The sequence below is a fragment of the Chionomys nivalis genome, chromosome 12 (assembly GCF_950005125.1).
Source record: "Chionomys nivalis chromosome 12, mChiNiv1.1, whole genome shotgun sequence".
NCBI lineage: Eukaryota > Metazoa > Chordata > Mammalia > Rodentia > Cricetidae > Chionomys > Chionomys nivalis.
In genome coordinates, this window is record NC_080097.1 from 13,109,377 (window position 1) to 13,122,380 (window position 13,004).

Below are 13,004 nucleotides of genomic sequence, written 5' to 3' on the forward strand. Positions count from 1 at the left end.
CCTCCAATGTTTGAAAAAGATATTCATGTTTCATTGTTGCCTTCATGTGGTTCTATAGAAGACTGAATTGGCTAAGAGAGTCTCTAAGTGACTGAGCTATAGAAAGGAATGTTGCCCACACAGAGATAGTAAAACCAAGTTGCTCAATGTTCTGTCTGCTTGTGTGACAGAAGGTCATTAAAATACAAAAGTTAAGCTCATCACATATGATTGTACATGCTAGTCATTTATCTTCAGAGCAGTTGATTTTCTAAGGTTTTGAAGAGAATCACATTTCATTTCTTCTCTTTGTTTAGTATTGATTTTAGTTCCATCCTTTTTCCTGGATAAAGAAAAACACTAGTCACATGTACACAATCGTCACAGAAAATTTCCTATACAGTAGATTTATCAATACTATTAATTCTTCTGAACAATAATATTGAGTTATTTCATGAATTAACATAGTAAAAATGCTATTTACCAATTGCTTTTAGTATATAACAAAATGTTTTTAGTACCAATTGCTGTTAGTAATAATGTGATGAAATCTAGGCAAGGTGATACATGTTATTGAAAACTGTGTATTATCTTCATTTGTGACTCTTTGGAATCCAACTTAGTTATGATGACTGCTTCTGAACAATACTCATTTATAAACAAATCCTAGAAACCCTTACAATATAGATTGGCACTCACTGGGTATTATCTCTTACTAATCAAATCAAATCTACTGATATTGAAAGATATTAATTGATATGTATTTAGTACATGAGAAAAAGCCAAGTAATCAGCCTACTTTCTCTTTTGTTGCCTTAAATTTAAGTTTACTATTCATAATGACCTTTTGTTAAAACATAATTTTGAAGGTAAGTTCTTCTTAATGTATTTTAGTATATTTTTTCATTTGTGTGGAATTATTAACTCAGAAGTAGAAAGGAAAGAAATTATTTTGAGAAACACTTGTTAAAAATTCCCTTCATAATATTTAAACTTGGGGATATTTATACAAATAATAGTGAAGATAATATATTGTATTTCCTGGTATCAAAATTTTATAAGAAAACTTACTATAACTTAAGAAGGTAAGGTTTCTTATAGTGTCTTTTAATATTTTAAAGTGTCAGTAACCATTTACTAACTTTTGAATGCTCAATAACCTACTGTAAAGTTCTAAGGAAAGCTAAGTAGTTAACATAAGCTGTTCACTTTATATTTCTTGGAAAGATAATCCATTATCATATTAATGCTAATCATTTGTATGTAGTTCAAACTATAATATAGTGATGAAAGAAAAATGCCTAAAATTATATTATATATTCATCATTCATTTAAAAATATAATGTGTTAGAACTGAGAATTAGTCAATGTTTTCCTGAGAAACCAAGCCAGAATTCAAGGTCTTGTGGAATGGGAAGAATTTACCAGGAAAATGTGAGGGATGGAGATGGAGGAATAAGAATTTGATCTTGTGAATAAGGAAGTCAATGAGGTCAACAAAAATAGAGTTGATGCTTAATTTTAAATGTCAGAATTTTCCTGTGGAAGCAAGGATAATTATGTTTATCTCATGCAGGTAGATTATTTTTATTCAGGAAAGGTAAAATTCTGTTTTATTCTGTTTTTCACCTTACTAGAAAAGTCGCAACCATATATATATATATATATATATATAGAGAGAGAGAGAGAGAGAGAGAGAGTATATTTATTTTACTATGTATATAAAGATTAAATTGCAAATTAAATGATATTTTTTCTTTTATTATGACTTCAAATTTTAAATAAAATATTAATTTTAGTTGCATAATAATACACATTAGATTTCTTATAAGAAAAAAGAGTTTTGGATTTAAATTTCACTGTGTTATCGTATTTAAGTGTTTGTCATTGTATAATATGGAGGATGAAAAGCATTCACGCAAGATTAAAAATAGCCTCTAAAATCTTTTAAAGAATTCATGAATATGTACAAATACTAGTAAAACCAATGCCATATACACTATTTCAGTATAAGATAAAATAGAAATTTGTGGATCTCTGCACTGCTTCTATCATTTACTGGATGGAGGTTCTATGATGACAATTATTAAGGTAGTCATCAATCTGATTACAGGGGAAGGGCAGTTTAGGTACCCTTTCTACTATTACTTAGATTCTTACCTTTGGTCTTCCTTGTAATTTCCTGTGCGCTTATCTAGTGCCTGGTTTCTTGCTAAGCCCACAATGGTTTCCTCTTTCAAGATATTTCTTTCTTTGCTCTTCCTGTTTGTCCTTTCCCCAACTCAATCTTCCCAATCCTGGAGTCCATTCATACAGAGAGAGAAGTGATATTATGAACAAAAAGGCCAAGTCTATGATACGTATACCCACAGAAATAGCCGAATGGAGCTAGAGGAAGCTCACTGACCCTGCATTGTCAGCTGGGAAATCAGTGGAAGACAGAATTAGGCCCTCTGAATGTAGGTGACCGTTGTGTGGCATTGACAATTTGTAAGGCCATTGGAACCAGTAACTAGCTTTTTGAAACCCATTTCTCTGGAGGAATCCCTTGCTCAGTCTAGATACAGGGGCAGGGTGAGGGATATGCGAAGTCCGTCTATATATGTGTTGATATTATTGATTAATGAACAAAACAGCTGCTTTGGCTTGTTATAGAGAAGAGTAGAACTAGGCAGGAAACCCAAACTGAATGCTGGGAGAAAGAATAAAGGAGTCAGTGAGATGCCATGCAGCCACTGCTAGAGGAGACAGATGCTGGAAAGTTGACAGGAGGCCACGACCTCATGGTGTTGCAAGATTAATAGAAATGGGTTGATTTAAGATATAAAAGTTATTTGGAAACATGCATATGCTAATATGGCAAGCATAGTTGTCATTAATAGAGTTTTCTGAGTGATTATTTGCTTCTTAGTGGCCAGAAAATTGGTATAGGAGGTCCTACTATTTGTGTGCTGCTTTCACTGGTTCATGAATAAAGAAACTGCCTTGGCCTTTTGATAGGGCAGAACGTAGGTAGGCATGGAAAATAGAACTGAATGCTGGGAGGAAGAAAGCAGAGTCAGGGAGAAGCCATGGATCCTCTGCCCGAGATAGACGCCTGTTAGAATCTTTCCCAGTAAGCAACTGCCATGTGGCGATATACAGATTAATAGAAATGGTTTAAATCAAGATGTGAGAGTTAGTCAATAAGAGGCTAGAGCTAATAGGCCAAGCTGTAATTTAATTAATGCAGTTTATCTGTGGTTATTTTGGGGCTAAGCAAGCTGGGTGGCCGGGACAAACAAGCGGGTCTCCTTCTCCATACAACAAGGAAATGAACGAACAACCTCTGCCTACAGATTGGTGTCAACATTGCCAACTAAATCCACTTAAAATCTGAGAGAGTTTAGGAAGGAATTCTACACACACACACACAAAGAGAGGGGGGGGGCTTAAAGCAGCTTCTTGCTGTGTTTGTTGGTGGCAAGAAGAGATATGGCTCCTTTAAGAGGTTTCCTGCCTCAGCTTTAGCAGTAAAAACTGCTCAGCTCCTTTGAAAATGGCGGCTTCCTTGTTTGCCAGCGTGAAGGACTGTGACTCTTTCAGGAAGCCAAGCACTTAAACGGGGTCTGTGAGCAGCAAGTTACAAATTGCTTAATGATAAAATAGACCCACTGCGACCCTGGAACTGTGCAGCATGCATGGTTCTCAGTGGTAGTGAACATGCTTTTGCCATGTTGGACTTTACAGAGTCAACAGATAGGACTGCAGAGTTGGTCCTAGCCACAACTGCTTAACATTAAATAAAAGCACTACTGGTGAAAAAAATAATTACAGACACACGCAATAAAGGCAAACCAGATGGGAAAGACCTCTAAATGGGTCACAGTGTTGAATAAATATATGTAGCCTTGAGCAAAAGAGAAAAAAGAGTATACACAGTTATAAAAAACATAGGCAGTCATAGGTTAAAGGAGTAAAGATAATAAAATAATTATTAAACTTGTAGAAAAAGTAATTAAGTAAGAAAAGTGATATGAATATGGAATATACAGAGAGAGTGTGAATTATGCATATTATTGTCTTTTCTTTGAATTTTTTGATTGTGAATGAAAGGGTGGGAGAATACCTGAGGGGAGAGGAAACGGGGATTTGTATTAAAGTAAGATTGTTTAAAAATAAAAAAGGTACTCAGAAAAAAAGATAAAAGAGAAAAGATGATTACTCAAGTTCTATTTATTTTGATATATGAACACAGAATGGCTTTGAAGTGTTCACTTTGACAGTAGAAACTAGAGTAGAAAAAGAAATTCTCATTCTGAAACCTTGATTAACATTCAGATAAAAGCAAATTTATTTTGAGGCATTAACTTGCAAAATCTTTAATATAAACGCAAGATTTTATATATATATATATATATATATATATATATATATATATATATATATATATATATATATTATATGCCATGCTCAGGACTCGACAATTCTATACTACGTGTAGCTGACCAGAAGAAATGAGTATTGTTTTCCTTTAAAAAATTAACTTAAAAGCTCCTTGGAGGGTGAGCAACATAAACGGAGAAGAAGGACAGAGAGGAACAGAGTGTGTTTGAACGTGCCATAATGACACATTTGTTTTCTGGAGTATAATGTGGTAGAGGTTTTTTAGAAATCAAAATGCTAATAATAGACTCATGACTTGATCCATTTATTCCGCTCATGGGCGCATGAAAAAGAAGACATACATTTTAATTTGAGCCAGAAAAGACAGTACATGGGTGAGTATGGAAGAAAGAAATTATGTAATTTAATTATAATCTCAAAAAGACAAATATTAAAATAACCCTTGATAACTTCCTTAGCTCCTTGTGTGCCTTATTTTGCCTCAATTACTACTCAAAGTTCATCATATTATAGCGTAGCATAAAGAGGGTTGAATTGTACATCTTAAAAAAATTCTCTTAGAGAGTAGTTTTATGTTCTGTATTTATTCAATAAACTGAAACTTTCTTTGTCATAAAGACATTTGCTATTACATTAAATTACTTAAGAGATAATGTCCTTGAATATTTTATACTAAGTGTTAATAATGTATTTATACTTAACATTGCTTAACAGATTTTCTAAAATATTATTCAACTATAAGTGATGGAAAACTTAGAAGTAGTCTGATTTTATTTCTAGGAAAATAGCACTAATTCTTTCCTTGATCTATGTCTAAGTTTCTGTCAGTTTTTCTGTAAGGGACACCCAGATAAAAATCAGGTTACATTATATTTGAACTTATCAATCATTACATATTAAGACAAAATGGCCACAAATATAAAGAGTTCTTTCATCTCCATCTAAATTTTATTTATGTTTGATACAATGATTATTCTGTAAATTTAAAAAAAATATACAATTTTGAGTGGTGTTTATCTACTCTTTTATTTATTTATTTATTTTTATTTATTTATTTTTTTAACAAAGCGATAGCAGTAACATGCTCGTACATTCCTAAGACCATGGAAAGCATTGAGTAATTATCATTTTTCTCTTTCTTAATTTTTTAGAAATTAAAAATAAATATGTTTTGTGGAGTTCCATAAGAATCCATTAATGTGTATGATTATTAGAACAAACTCTCTGAGAGACATCCCTTCCTTGGGGTTCTCTTACAATTAAAATGATTACTTTCCCTAAACTTATACAAACATCTTTCTTTGGAGGAAGCTAACTCTTCCACCAGTTCCCAGTACAACTGGACACACAAACTGTAGGAAAACTTTACTGAAGTCTTAAACCAAAAGTAAAGAAAGCCGTACAGAATATGCTTTCTTTTTTTCCCTTAGAGAATTATTGGAAAGAGAAAGAAAATATTATGAAACACTTATAAATGAAAATCTAATCTAAGAATTGTAAAATAAATTTTATCTATGAGGCAAAAAGGACAGACTAAATATACTGAAGTAGAATTAGGTATAACAAAAATATTTATTAACAATTAGATAGCATTTAAAATTTAATGAACATCTGCTCATTCTTATTAATACATTTCAAAATGAGACCAATATAGATAGCAAATATTTTATATGCAATATTAATGTGTATCACTTTATATTTTATTAGCTAAAATACTTTACTATTCTTTTTTTGGTAAATACGCTTTAATTTATCACTATATAAATATGATTGTGTATTTCTATCAACATTATATATAATATTCATATTTTCATATTAAAACAAATATTGTAATTTTCTTTTTCAGTGGAAGAGTTATTTTGTGTACATAATTTTTAAACACTGCTTATATCTAACAAAATAAGATTCATTAAATGTTTTCAGTTAGTTTTCATATTTTTGATGAAACTGTACTATGGACTTGTACATATTTGAGTGGTATTTTCTTCTATCATGCTACTGCATTTTCATTAACAGAGTATAATAAAAGCAAAATATCTTCTTGATGTTTAAGATATATAGAGCTTGTTTTGAGAAAATAAGAATTAATGACAACACCAGAGATGCCTAGGCTTTTGAAATAACCAATGAAGATAAAATTATTTGTATGACATATAAAAATCAGATTATGATAGTTATCTTTAAATGAATTAATATGTAATATTTGTCTATGATATAAAAATATTTAGTAAATCTTAACTATGTTTCAAAAACTTGAGTTACAAAGAGAAAGTATTGAATTCACTGAAAAATTAAATGTGTTTCTCAATGAGATATGATCCTGATATATATATATATATATATATATATATATATATATATATATATATCATATTTTTTTTTCGAGACAGGGTTTCTCCATAGCTTTTGGTTCCTGTCCTGGAACTAGCTCTTGTAGACCTGGCTGGCCTCGAACTCTCAGAGATCCGCCTGCCTCTGCCTCACAAGTGCTGGGAATAAAAGCGTGTGCCACCACCACCCAGCACGATCTTGATATATTTTTAAAATTCAAAGTTAGATAAGCAAAATCGTAAAAGTGTAAGTTCATTGTTCTCTCATATTGAGTAATCCATGTATACACTTTGAGCTAAGGCTCTATTCTCTCTGCATCATTTTATTTCTTATTGTACCCCTTTGCTGTCATCTTCTGTTGAGTTCTGATTTATTTCAGGCTGATACAACAAACTTTTGTTGACTGAGTAGTAAAAATAGAAGAAGTGTGTATCTCAAGGTTCTGAAGCCTAAAAAATCTGAAAGAAAGATGCGGCAATACTGAATTTTTACAATTGCACTCTCTGGCACAAGAAGCTAAGCCTAGAAAAGTCTTAAAATGGTAGAAACGAAATAAACACACTTAGGATGCATTCTTATATTTGGGAGCTAATTTTCCTGTCAAGGGTTCTGGTTTTATGACTGAAAAATATACAAAATGCTCTGCTTTCTTGATATTGTCATTAGATTTTATTGTATGAATTAATGAGGACCCATTCATTACACATATTTTTTTTCAACTCATTTGCATGCAAATTGTGTTGGACACAATATGCTAAAGTAATGACCTGCTATTCAAGATGTGCCAACTGGTGCAACAGTTGCAACAGCATTTATGGAGGAAACCTGCTGCTCTATTAATTGGCCTTGAGGCCTGATGCACAGGAGGAAATTCACAGTTGGCTCTATATGCATGTTTAAATCCATCAGAGGGAAGGCATGAACCCTAAGAGAGAACATATTGACGTCCTTTTGCTTAATGGTCAAGTCTTCAAACTCCCTTCGAAACATTTATGTCTGCTTTGTTAGGGTTTTATTGCTCTGAAGAGACTCCATGACCACAATAACTCTTATAAAGGAAAACATTTAATTGGGGCTGGCTGGCTGTTCAAAGATCTAGTTTATTATAACCATGGTGGGAAGCATGGTGGCATGCAGGCAGACATAGTGCATGAGAAGGAACTGAGAGTTTTGCAACTTGAAATACAGGTAGCAGGAAGGTACATAGAGACACACTAGTCCTAGACTAAGTTTCTAAGTCGTTGAAGCCTATCTCCAGTGACAAACTTCCTCCAACAAAGTCACGATTAATTCAGCAAGGCCACTCCTCCTAATAGTGCTACTCCCTTTGAACCTATGTGGGCCATTTTCATACAAACCACAGCAGTGTTTACTTTCACATATTTGTAATTCTTTTACTATTGGTTAGAGAAACATTTATTGCAGTATGTTTTTATTAATACAAACACTGTTTTCAAGTTACTGAGGAATTCACTCATAGATGGAACACCTATCAATACCTACCTAAAGTCTCAAACATTATGTAATAAGGGACAAATTTAATATAATATAAAAAGGAAGGACTGTTGTGGATTTTTATGAGAAGAAGGTTGAGTGCTGTGAGGTTGTAAATGCCTGGCTTCTGGACATGACATAACTGTCAGACATATAAACTCACAGCACCTCTGGAAGCAACACACAAACTCCACAAAATCAAGAAAATAAAAATGACAATGTGGAGCAATGAGGAGTTCTAGATGGATGCCCTCCTGGAATCCAGAGTGCTAAATGCAGTTGATGGCGACTGGGGGAGGGGGTCACTATCCTTTAGGTAACTGGAGTTTGGGTGAGCACACAAACATGCACATATCAGCACCAGTAATTGGACTTAGTGGTTTATAAAGCAGAAAGACATGAAACTTGGAGGGATGCTAGAAACACATTTTGATGGAAAGAAAAGCTGAGTGAATGTTAAAGAGGATGATAGCAAAATTCATTATATACATTTAAGAAAATTCCAAGATAAATAAATAAATAAATAAATAAATAAATAAATAAATAAACAAACAGAAGTTGTTTGTTATGTTTGGGAATGTAGAAAACTATGAAATGAAGAAAGGTTCTAAGCATTGTTGATGGTATTTGTGTTAGAACTGCAATTTCATGGTAAGCTAAAAGCTTGAAAGCTTATAGTTAATTTATTATCATATTATCATTGTATATAACACTAACAGTAATTGCATAAATCGATATGTGTATTCAAATGGAATATTTCTATAAGTGTGTAAAGATGTGTTTTATTTGATTATGCTCCATTTGTTTGACCATATAAAGATGTGTTGCTGGTTTACACTCCCTGCCTCAGACATCTGATCAGTATAATATAAAGCTGAATGGCCATTAGCTAGGCAGAGGAGGAATAAGTGGGGCTGGTAGACAGAAATAAAAGGGGAACCAGACAACACTGGACCAGACAGAGAATAGTGGAGAAAATTTGACCACTCAACCCAAGATTTCCCTGAAAGAAATGTTACAATTTGTCATAGAATTTGCCAACTCCCTCAATGTTTGATTATGTAAGACAAGACTCTGTTGTAGACCATTGAGTTTAGAATAGTGTTTGATCCATAGTAGTAAATTTGTAGTAATTTACGAGTAGAGAAAGTGAAGAAAAACGTTGCGGTATGATGATAGCTTGGGTACATACATTTGCAAATAAGCTTAATAACCGTAGTTTGAACTGAAAACCACATGGTAAAAGGAGAAAGTGCCCCTAAGTTGTCTTTGGACCTAAACAAGGATGCTGTGTTATATGTGCACATATACTTATTCTCTGATATGTTTTACACAAATGACTTTCTTTTTTAATTTTTTTTTCCATTCAAAAATTTACACTTCCTTCCCTCCTCCCATTCGCCTCCCACCTCCCCACTCACCCTCCTTTCTCCCCCTCTCTCCTTAAGAGAGGGCAGGGTACCCTGCCCTGTGGGAAGTCCAACCCCCCCAACACACACACTCCATTCAGACCTAGGAAGGTGTGCATCCAAATGTACTAGGGTCCCAAAAACCCAGCTCATGCAGTAAAACAAGTCCCAGTGCTATTATCGATGGCTTCTCATTCCGCCTCCATTGACAGCCACATTCAGAGAGTCTGGTGTGATCACAGGCCCGTTCAGTTCTGGTCCAGCTGGATTTGGTGAGCTTCCATTAGATCAGGCACACTGCCTTGACCCGCCCAGCAGGTCCTAAGTTACTCCAGGGTCTTGAAGAGGCACTATCTGAAAGACATGGGAGGGGAGAGAAACGGACGCCAAGCAGTATTCCTTGTCAAGGCATCCCGTTTATTGAAGCAAGTTTGATGTCTTATATACTCCTCAGTGAGGAACTTGGGCAGGGGGGAACTGAGGAAGGGGGAAGGGGGGAAGGAAAGGAGGGGCTCGGTAGCTAGGCAGCTAAGCGGGGCAGTTGCAAGGCAAGGTCAGTGGCTAGAGCACTTGCTGTTAGAGATAAGCAGCAAACAAAGAAGACACTCTGAGGTGCCATCTGAAGCTTGAATCTCCAAGGTCAGAATACAGTGTCTTAGTTAACTATAAGTTTTTCTGTCTCAAGATTTCTACCTCAAGGCCCTGTGAGACGTGAGAAAGGAGAAGCCTGAAATGGCTCCTGACACTCTCTCAGTGGATGGAGCAACCCCTCATGGTCCTGACTTCCTTGCTCATCTTCTCCCTCCTTCTGCTCTTCAACTGGACCTTGGGAGCTCAGTCCGTTGCTCTGATGAGGGTCTCTGTCTCTATCTCCATCTGTCACCGGATGGAGATTCTATGGGGATATTCAAGATAATCATCAGTGTGGTAATGGAGCAAGGTCAGTTCAGGCACCCTCTCTTCTTCTACCCAAGCACATGGCTGGGGACATATCCAAAGTATGCTTAAACATACTACAAGGACACTTGTTCAACTATGTTCATAGCAACATTATTTGCAAGAGCCAGAATTTGAAAATCACCTAGATGCCCCTCCACAGAAGAATGGATACAGAAAATATAGGGCATATTTTGTTTGCTTTACATGCCTTTGGGGTCAATATTTTGGTTTGTGGTTTGTTTTTTTGGGGGGGGATTTCTGTGTGGGAGAATGTGTGTGACTGTGAATGTCTATGTGTTTCTTGAATATTTTTATTGGCTAATTTTCTTCTCTTTGTTTGCATTGTTGGAGTTTATTTTTTTAATTTCATCATTATTGTTGCTGTTTATTATTGTTTTTATTATTTTATTATTATCATCATTATCATTTAGATGCTCTTTTTGTGTTTTAATGAGAAAAAATAAAAAAGGGGTCTAAATTAGAATGGGTGGGGAAGTTATAAATATCTAGGTGCAGTTGGCAGAGGGGAAACTATAGTCAGAATATATTGTCTTAAAATCTATTTTAAATATAATAAAAATGCATTACTATGAAGTACACACTGAATACTCATAAGGAACCAAGCAGGAAAATAATCTATTCCATTATAGGCAAATTTCTGTTCTTAAGCCAACATGGGTTATGACTAAAATGTTTTGACTTTCTTTTAAAGTAATTTAAAATGCACGTAAATACATATACTTTAGCATAAAAGATTTATATGAGACCATGAATGTTGTCAAAAATTTCCTAGACTAAATTTAATGTCTTCAACTATCTGGAGAAAAAGAAAACTGAAATACTTTAATCAGTTACAAGCAGAAAATAAACATTAAGACCTAATGATAACTGTAATCCTCCAACTGTGATGTTGTCATGACTCTCCTCACTTTTATTTTTCTTTCCCATGTGATCTTTTATTATTGTTGCTAGTAAGATCAGCCATTGAATGAAATTTCACATAATACTTTACATAAGGGATTTCTAGACTTTCACTAATGAGAATTGTGTCTTGATACTTAAATGAGAACCTCTCGGAACTTGTAAATAAAAAAAAAACAATTTTTTCATTGTGGTTCAATGAGCAAAAGTTTTGAATGCAATGTACAACATTAGCATTTTTTAATATAATTAATTGAAAAGAGAAGTGATTAAACTAATAAGTATTTTAGTTGCAATAGGTACAGTTGAATCATCATAAACAATCCTAATAAAATCAAATTCAACTCAATCACCTAAGAAATAAATGTGTTGATCTTGTAAGCACAATTATTTGAGATTAATAATGAAAATGCATATGTCTGATTCTCAATAATCTAAAAATAATGTCCATGTAGAAAACATTATTATATATAGTATGAAAGATTAATCTATTATAAAGACTTTTAAAACTAAATTATTTATGTTGAAAATTTATTATATTCTTTAAGGGAATAAAACAAGTTTCTTTCTCACAAGCAACATAATATTTTTCTTTTTTCTTTTCTTTTTTTTTTTTTGTTTTGTTTTTTCGAGACAGGATTTCTCTGTGGTTTTGGAGCCTGTCCTGGAACTAGCTCTTGTAGACCAGGCTGGTCTCGAACTCACAGAGATCCGCCTGCCTCTGCCTCCCAAGTGCTGGGATTAAAGGCGTGCGCCACCACAGCCCAGCATAGATATTTTTCAGTATAAACAAAATTCTCCAGTTTATGCTTTCTGTAAAAATATTAAACAATGGAGTTTTTAGAAATTTTTACAAATTAATGATTGATGTAATATATCAATGTGATCTAAAGCATTGTCATTATTTCATTTCTGTAAAGCTTTTTAAATATATGCATATGAGAAACACTACTTTATATTGAGAAATGATTGAGCTGATAATCTTGATTAAATTTTTACTTATTCTTCTGTACAATATTGGAATGAAAGAAAATAATACATACTGCAGAAGACTTGAACAGTTCGTCCACTGTGCCAAAAGAGCAACCTTGAATGAAAGAATGGGGTCAGAGATTAGCTGATCTAGATTAAATAGAAAATTCTTGAAGGTAGCTAGAGGGACAGGAAGTGAGGAGTAGGAATTCTTTATGGTTTTCTTCCGGTAGAGCTTCCAGAAAACATGGATGCAGACACAGGCTGGTTTCATTCAGCAGCTCCTTCAATACTCTAATGTCTCTCTGCTGGTCACTCATCCTCAGTCAAAATACTCAAAATCAAGAAAGCAAGATATAGAATCCAGACACTTTGTGTATTTTCCTTTTTATGTGTCTTATCCCTTTTATATTACGTCATGCTCTTTTTAAATACTTTATTTTATTATTTATAAATGATTTTTTCTATGCCTGTTTATACCAGTTTTCTTTTCCTGTTCAAGCCTATGCACAATCTTTAAATATACTGTAACCTGCTTAGTAATTTTTTCCCCATATGGATCTGTCTTTACAC